This window comes from Papaver somniferum, chromosome 11 (assembly GCF_003573695.1).
Source record: "Papaver somniferum cultivar HN1 chromosome 11, ASM357369v1, whole genome shotgun sequence".
Lineage (NCBI taxonomy): Eukaryota > Viridiplantae > Streptophyta > Magnoliopsida > Ranunculales > Papaveraceae > Papaver > Papaver somniferum.
Genome location: NC_039368.1, coordinates 22695002 through 22704114, shown reverse-complemented (window position 1 = coordinate 22704114; position 9113 = coordinate 22695002). Strand labels below are relative to the sequence as shown.

General features: G+C 42.4%; 1 pseudogene; it reads right to left on the bottom strand.

Annotated features, from left to right (window-relative positions):
* Positions 1-6149: 6149 nt before the first annotated feature.
* LOC113320156 lies at positions 6150-8873 on the bottom strand (annotated as a pseudogene).
* Positions 8874-9113: the final 240 nt, after the last annotated feature.

The following is a 9113-nucleotide window of genomic DNA, read 5'->3' as shown; positions in this document are numbered from 1 at the left end:
CTAACTGCGTCTTCTGTCGCTGCTATGTACAATGCCAAAACCTCATCAGGATCAGGCTTCTGCAGGATTGGAATTGAAGCCAGGTGTTCCTTGATTCTTTGGAAGGCTTCTTCGCATTCTGCGGTCCATTCAAACTTACTCCCTTTTTTGAGAATATTGAAAAAATGTTTGCATTTGTCCGAGGATCGGGCAATAAATCTGCCCAAGGCTGCTATGGACCCATTGAGCTTCTGCACTTCTTTTAAATTCTTCGGAGATGGCATTTCTACTATGGCCTGAATCTTCGCTGGGTCTACCTCAATGCCCCTTTTTGTTACCAGATATCCGAGGAATTTCCCTGAGGTGACACCGAAAGTGCATTTTTCTGGATTTACTTTCATGTGATGTTTCCTCATTGCTTCGAAAATATCTCTCAGGTCCTGGTGGTGATCTTTGCGCAGCTTACTTTTGACGAGCATGTCATCAACGTAGACTTCTAAGGTACTACCAATCCATGGCCTGAAGATAGCATCGACCATTCTTTGGTACGTTGCCCCTGCGTTTCGAAGTCCAAAGGGCATTCTAGTGTAGCAATAAAGGCCATGCGGGGTGTAGAATGTTGTGTGTAGTTGATCTTCTTCTGCTACTTGGTTGTAACCAGAATATCCATCCATAATGACAGCTCTTCGTATCCTTCCACTGCTTCAACCAGCTGATCTATGCTTGGCAGGGGATAGCTGTCCTTTGGACATGCCTTGTTGAGGTTAGTAAAGTCGATGCATATCCTAACCCCTCCATTTTTCTTAGGAACGACGACCATGTTGGAGATCCATGTAGGGTATTTGACTTCCTTGATGAAGCCTGCTTCTAGTAGTTTCCGAAGTTCTTTTTCCACTGCCTTATGATACTCCGGTGCAACTTTTCTTATTTTCTGCCTGAAAGGTGGCGTGCCTGGTTTGATGCGCAGCTCGTGTTGGATTATTTTCGGATCAATCCCCGGCATCTCCTAACTTCCAGGCGAATACATCCGCGTATTCTTTAAGTAATTTGGTTAAGGAATCTTCTCTTCTTTCGTCCATTATGGTCCCTACTTTGATCATCTTCGGGTTTTCTTCCGTTCCTATGTTGATTTCTTTTACGGGCTCTACTGGTGTGAACACCGGCTTCGGGTCCCCGAGGACTGGGACGTTCTTTAATTGCTATTTGGTATGTTTCTGTCCTTCGTTGGCTGCTGAAGTACCTGTCTCTGTGTTTAGGACATTATCATCTTTTGTCAAACCCCTCCCTGTGGTTTCCTTGAGGAACAGGTCTATGGCCTTTTCTTTCGCAGCTTCTTTATTTTTAATCCTTCGGGTTTTTCGCTGCTCTTCTTGTTCGTTGTTGATACGATCCTGAGTGGTCTGGCACTCTTTTGCAGAGACCCGATCTCCCTTGATTTCCATCACTCCCTCGGGTGTAGGGAACCTGAGATATTGGTAGTAAGTTGCAGCCACTCCCTTGAGTTTATGTAACCACTTTCGTCCAATAATGGCGTTATAGGGGGATGGGGCGTCAACCACGCTGAATCGTGTTTCTACTTTCATGGGTCCGGCGTTCACCTGCAACACGATGTCTCCCAATGGCTTTGTGGGTGCTCCATTGAACCCGTAGATGGTGTAATAAGAGGTCATTAGTTTTCATCATGGAGCTTCATCCGTTTGAATGCGTCGTAGAATAGAACGTTCACTGAGCTTCCCCCGTCTATGAGGATCTTTTTGAGGTTACATCCGCCACTGGTAGTGTGAGGACCAAGGGATCGTTATGATCTTCCATATCTTCTTCGATATCTTCAGTATCGAAGATAATAGGTGCGTCCATCCACTCTTCGTGCTCGTCCACCTCTACGCCATCAATCTTATATAATTCGCAGTGGTCTTCGAACTGCTTCCGTAGCCTCTTTCCTATCTGCGCTGTAAGGGGGCCCCGCGGCTTCGGAACACGAGATGGTGTTGATTGTGCGGTTTCCCTCTGGAAGTTGGACTTGCTTGGTCCGTTTGGATCTATCCTCGGTGACCTCCTTTCGTATGTAATGTTTGAGTTCGCCAGCATCAATCAATTTTTGGATCATTATTTTGAGGTTTTTGCATTTCTCGGTCTGGTGTCCATTGAAGCAATGATACTCACAGTAATCTTTAGACTTCTTGGTTCTTGGGGGCTGTTTTCCCTTAGACCATGGCCACTCCAAATTTACCCTTCCTTTGATCTCTCGCAAAATCCGAGCGTATCTAGCATTGAGCTTCGTATAAACCTGATCTTCGAATTTGCGGTCGTCTTTTCGTCGTTCATCCCTTCGTTCCTTCCAATCTTCGTGAGGTCGTTCAACTGAGCTATTTCTTTTGGCCCCGTTGGTTTGTTTAGCGAAATTGGTACAGTGAGACCTCTGCGTGTGTGCCCTCGGGTTCTCACGCTGGATTTCTTCAAGACGAGCGTACTTTTCAATAATTATTCGAAGATATCCTTCCGTCTTAGGCACGCTTCCATGAATCTCAACAAATAGTTGACTCATTCGGTCTAATCCCCACTTGTAGCAGTTGATACTTACTACTGGGTCCACACTCCCTATGGCTTGGCAGATCTTGCGCCATCTGTTGGTGTATTCCCTCGTGTTCTCCTTGTAGCCAATTGCCAGAGAAAAAAGTTTATCCATTCCAGTGTTGACAGCTTTGTTGTACATGTATGTCCTCATAAATTTCTCTGCGATTTGATCGTAGGAGTTGATGGAATCAGGTGGCAGGTTGTCAAACCAAGACAAAGACGATCCCTTCAGACTTGATGGGAAATATCTACATAGGAAGGCGTCGTTCTGACTCCATCGGGATAAGATATGGTTATAATACCATATATGTGCCGCGGGATCACTGGATCCGTTATAGCATTCAAAAGTTGGGACGGGGCACTTTAACGGAATGGGGGTATTTGTCAGGCGATGAGTTAGGGGCGTGGAGTTAGCTTCTTTCATCACCTCTTCAAGCCTTCCTCCGCCTTGTTTGGCTTTTAACTGTTTGATCTCAGCCATCATCTCATCACGCAGCTCCTTCATTGCGCGGTAATATCCCACGTTCTCATGCTCAGTTGAGCGTTTCTTTCTTCGATCTTCGTTGTCATAATAGTCTAACTCTTCGGTGACGTATTCCGGATCGGATGCACTGCTTCCCCTAGCGTCATTTGCTAGGATGATTCTTCGGTCTCGATTAGGCTCTGGTGCTTTAGAATTTGCTTCGTCCAGTTGTTGGCTAGTCTTCGTGCTTTGGGAAATCTTATCTTTCAAGTCTTGGTTCTCCCTGACCAGAAGAGCTACGGCATCTGCGTAGACCTGCTGGCTCTTTTTCAATTCTTTGAGCTCTACCATCAGTCGGTAGGACTGGTTTGATCCCTGATTAGGAGTTCCGGCTGGTACCCCTACGGCCATAGTTCCCCCTTCGTCTACAGTGTGTATTAAGGGTGGCCGAGGATCAGCTTCAATCATTGGTATCTCCAAGTTTGGTCCCCTCGGTTGAGTTTCCACTCGTGGTACTAAAACCACTGGTATGGTTTGATTCTGACCATTGGTTGACGGCATTCTGAAGATTGGTGGATGTGCTGGCTGATGTGTCATAGATTCTCTACCCCTTCTTTTTGTTGATGGATTTGTCTTGAAACCAAAGTCTTGTTAGCTTCTGTAGCCTGGAGGGCCGCAACAGTCTTCGTGGCTGCTTCTTTGAGAGCCGCGGCTGCAATGGAGTTGGTGTTTATAGGTGAAGTGATTTCCGCAGCATCCTGTATCTGAGTAGTTGTTTTAGCTTTGTCTCCTTTCTGCTTGCTTCGGCTCATGACCGAGGTAACCCTCGGTGTCTCCTTTGATGAAGCTTTGGTTTTTCCTGCCTCTAGTATCTTTTCAATTTTTAATCCTTTTCTGCATAGGGGAATAAATAAGGAGAACCAAAGATATCCACGAGGATCGGGTTAGCGCCGTTCGTACCCGCAAGACTATTGGAATAGAAGGAAATGAGCTGCCCAAGGGCCCTAATAGAAGAGAAATGTAAAGACTTCATTGGTCTAGTTTTTGAAATACAAATCCTCTAATAAACGATCATGAATCTTGTTTTCAGACTACTTTTGAAAAAGAACTCTTGAAAAGGCAGATCCGTCGCGAGGACTCCTGAATCTGGATTATTAAATCTTAGTTGAGGAAAACACCTCACGTGCAAATCTGTGATAGATAGCCGCGGGTTTATCTGCTTTGAAATGGTGTTTGCGAAAATGAAGAACATGAACCCAGAATAAAAAAGGTTTTGAAAGCACGCTGAACCCAGAATAGGGCACAATCATAATGCGCGTTTTAAGGTGAAATCACAGGATAAGATAAATCTTTTACCGGGACAAAGTCCCTGTTTCTAGCGCCAAATTGTGAACACATAAATCACGAGGATTGTGAACACATAAATCACGAGGCCATCCAAGTGTTCACAAGCTATATTCGCACACGTCCTCATTCTAGAATCGTACATCGTATGCGTAACGGGATGATTATATCGATTCATCGACTCAAAGCCTTCGGGCTTATCATTGTCTAGTCGAATATTATCATAAATAATGTTCGTATAAGGAAATAAATCAAGAAACAAGTATAAATATAAAGCATATGAAGTTTAACGCTGAATGTAAGGTGCTGAAATGTAAATGAGACAGATTTACGTGGTTCGGCACTAAGGCCTACATCCACGGGGTTTGGTGTTTCACTATGTACTGAATGGTTACAAAGATAGTCGAATGACTTTAGAATATACATAGGTCTGCGGAAGTAGGGGGATTACTTACTCTTCCTATTTCTCTCTCCTATATTCTCCTTTAATTGCTCTCCAAAATGGTCTGCCCCTTCTCTCTTAGTGGAGAGGGGTATTTATAGGGAAGGAACGTGGGTCCCATCTCTGAGATGCCGTTGTAATCTTATCTTCTTGTGCTTTGTGCCTATTACGCAGAGGTCTTTGGCATATGCCGCGGCCTGAGTTTGAATACGAAGGGTTATCCTCGCTTCTTCCACGAGCTGATCGACACGTGTATATCTCTTTGGTATTTAATGCGGGTAGATGGATGTTCGGTCGTGTCAGACAAGTGTCTCTTTGTCTGGTCACATCTGTGTCAGCCAAACTTCCTCTCGACCGTTGATCTGGGATCTTCCTCGGGATTGGGTGTGTTAATACCCAAGGGGTATTATCTGGTGCTCCTCTGAGCCATCATACCTCTGTGGTCCTCTGTCCTTGACCGTCTGCTGACCGATGGCATCTTCTGATGAGATGCTTGCTATCATGTTTTGGTGTCTCGCTTCGCATGCCTTCCACGTGTCTCTTTCTGTACACGTGGAGGATGATGAAAGGTGTACATACAACTGAATTATGCTTTGCGTTATGATTAGCAGCAGGGTTCTTTTAGTGACTGTCAATGGAAACCATAGGGGCAAGCTGGCAACTGGTAATTACCGTAGAAAAAACTATGATGCCGACAAACTCGCCAGCTAATTATCTACCTATTGAGATGACACCAGAATTTCAATTAAGGACATTTTTTGCAACGCAATATTCGAGTTTGGAATAATCAAAGTAGATGACAATGACTGGCATAGGTCACTAGGTGTAGGTGTATGAAATTGCTCTCTTAAAATTGACAAAACCCATGTGGAATCGCCTTCGGCAAGAAACAAATACCAAAACTAAATATTTTGGAAGTGATGGAAACATCTAACCAAACACTAAATGTGTGAAATATCCCGATTTTTTCTTTTGAAATTGACATGCACAAATTGTTTTCCCACAAATGGGTACAACTACTTGTCTCCATTTTCAACTTTGTGCACCACCAGTTGATGATTTGGAACGAAAACAATTCTAAGCGAAATTTAATGTAAGCCACATGGCCTATGTATTTTACAGGTATGTGTGCTGTGAAATCAAAAGGCAGCAAGCATGGGCATTAACGATCCAACGAGGTAGTTCAAAATGGGTAGGTTGAAATGAAAATCACTAAATTCGGTTATTCTGCAACTAATGTAAGCTGTAAAGATAAACAGTGGAAGATGATAAACAGTAAGAGAGTAAAGATTCAACCAGGCCTGATAAAAATCATATATACTCACATGTGGGGGGGGGGGGGGGGGGTGAGACCATTAGGGTGGGGATTACCAGTCCACTTTTCAGTTTCCGCCACAACTTTTCTCTTGCACTTCAGTGATATTTCACAATGTAACGGCAGATGAAGAGGTATTGCTAACTTTCAGTTGGACCATACATGCACAAGTCCTTGCTCATTACCCGTGTAGATCTCATTACGTTCTTCATTGTAAAACAATGCAGTGGTGCCCTTCAATGCAGAATACGGACTCTTCTCCGTCCTACCAGGAAAGGGACTACTACTGCTACCACTATTTTCAGCCTGGGGGTTGTTGCTGGTTGCCTGTATCTTGGCAACACATTTTCCTGTCAAGATATTACTGATAGTGATCGAACCAGCTGCACAAAGGAAACGTAAAGTTGTTAAAACACTAGAAATTACACTTACAACCACATAAGGTATCATGAGCATCCCTAATGGATGCAGACCACATTAGGAATTTCCCAAAATACAACGAGGGTTTTATGCCCCCATAACGGTAGGATTCCTCGGTATGACGGATGACGCAATTTCCTTTTTAGTGGGTTAAGGCATTACCACTTCCTTCCAATGGATTATGGGAATCTCCCTTGCAGTACGATATCATAAGATCTTGATCACTAGTAATACGGACGTTGCTGGTATTGCAGTCAGGTAGCCATAAAAGGTGATCCTCAAATGATGTCACATGCTCCCCTCGGGAGTTCCAAACAGCCACTGTCCGATTACGGAATGTCAAGAATAAGCGATTCTCATGTAAGAAAACAAATGCTGACGGAGTCATGAAGTCAGTTTTACTGACTTCTGTTAACTCCGCATTTCTTACCTGAAAGAAAAAAGTGTTACAACTACAGGATATACATTTTTTGAGTAGAAGTTGAGGAAGTTATAAGGTAGAAATTCACAAAAGAATCTTACATCAAGAATCTGCAGATTTTCATCTTCTTGCTCAACAAGAAGCTTTTCGTTGAACTGTTCTATGAAGTCTACCTTCGTATTCCTATGTAGGAGATGGTTGAAGGATTTGAGGACAGTGCCATCCTCGATGGACAAAATCTTAAGAGGGACATGAGTAGCAAATCTTTCAAATATCAGCAACATGATCCCCGGACTGTTGCAAGAGAAAAATGAGATAACAAGCACAAAAAGAGAGTACAGATATAGAGACTAGAATCATTCCCCAGGCCAGAGGATTAATGCTCATGTTTTGCTGACCGCGAATCTTGTATAATGTAACTTTAGATTTTAAAAGCATCAAAGGATTAGTCTAATGCCATGAGATCTTGCTCCATAGGAAAGAGCATGAAAGACTTACCTGAATTTGATTTCTTGCACATTTTCATCTGCTATAGAATAAAGCATCGTATAGTTTTTCAGATCAAACACCTTGTATATACTACAAAAGGGGAAAATAACGGGGGATGTTAGCTTGCAAACCAAAAATGAGGCCATACCATTATGCGAATAGGCACTGATAACATACTTGTTCAGGGCGGAGTAGGTGACAACTTTCCCATTGACATCATCAAACTCCACAAAACCAGGCCACTTCAGTGACTCGGATTCAAAAAGAGCAAAACCAGCATCGGGCTTTCCTCTTTGTATGTCCCTAAGTTAACACATTTACTCTTTTCAGAAAATAAGCTCCAAGAGAGGATAATACTAGACAAGCAAACACAAAACCCTTTGTTTTAAAAAGAGTTCACATACTCAATCCTGGTTGATCTGCATTTCAAGGCACTGAAATGATCCGAGGCATAGACCGAAGCCACGATAAGTGAATCATTATTCTTATTGTAGAACAAACTGCGGATGACTTCGTCCGGACTCACATTAAGAAAGAATATCCTCTGGTTTGTCTCTGCACATGAAACCAGAAACTGTAAGCCAAGATGTTCAGAAATTAGAGTCTATTTAGGAAATCCTTTCCAACTTCCAAAACCATTTGACTGGAGCTTATGTGAGCTGACCTCTACTAAATGCTGCACATACACCAGATTGTGCAAGGGAGAAGACGATGTCATGTGCTGCTACTATTCAACAATTTTTGATCTCTTCTTCAAAATTGGCAAGGCCATAGGACAATGTCCCTTGGGATCATGAGTATCATATTCCTCCTGACAAAAAGTCATGCAGAGTGTCAGCGAAAGCTTGCTTTTGGGTTAGAAGCATGCTATAAAACTGGGCTAATGTAACACATGCACAATCGATTAACCCGGAAAACATGACAAATTGTTTGAACCAAAGGTGGCATTTCATTCCAGATTCGAGGTGTTTCAGTGTTTGTGGCCAACATGAAGAAATGCTTAACCAAAGGTGGTGTAGTGTTTGTAAAAAGTAACAAATTGTAGCAAAGAATTAACAAATTTGAATATTGCTACCTTCCTTGGCTGTTGAGTCATAATAAAATTCATAAGCACAAGGTCAGATGAACAAATTCTTTTGAGAGCAGTGTTTCGACAAAGATAAAGTAGTTGCACTAAAACGAAAGCTATATTGTAGTATTTCCATCTTCTATCATAGAACAAACTAATAGAAATCATAAAAAATAAAACTAAAAACACATTAAAGAATAACTAAATTATCTAGAATCATGAAGGAAAAAAAATAAATGAAGCACATACCTGTAACCCAATATTCCTGAATCGTTCCGGAGCATTACTCAAACTAGAAGCACGATCTCTCTTAGAAAATCTCTCTTCTAAGTTTCTGAAAACTAATGACAAAGACATCAACACGTTTTTCCTTGCTGAAGTTCTTGTCGTACACTGTTGACCAAAGGGATGAAATTAGGTTTGGTTTTGATTGTGAGTGTGACTAATACTATACATACAGCACCCCCTAACTTAAACATGATTAGTCAATGATGCTTTTCCTTTCTTTTCTTTTAAAAGATACTGCAAAATAACACTTATTTTCCCAATGCATTGCCAATGCCTAAGCTTGATGAGCATGTTGTGTTCTTTCCTATT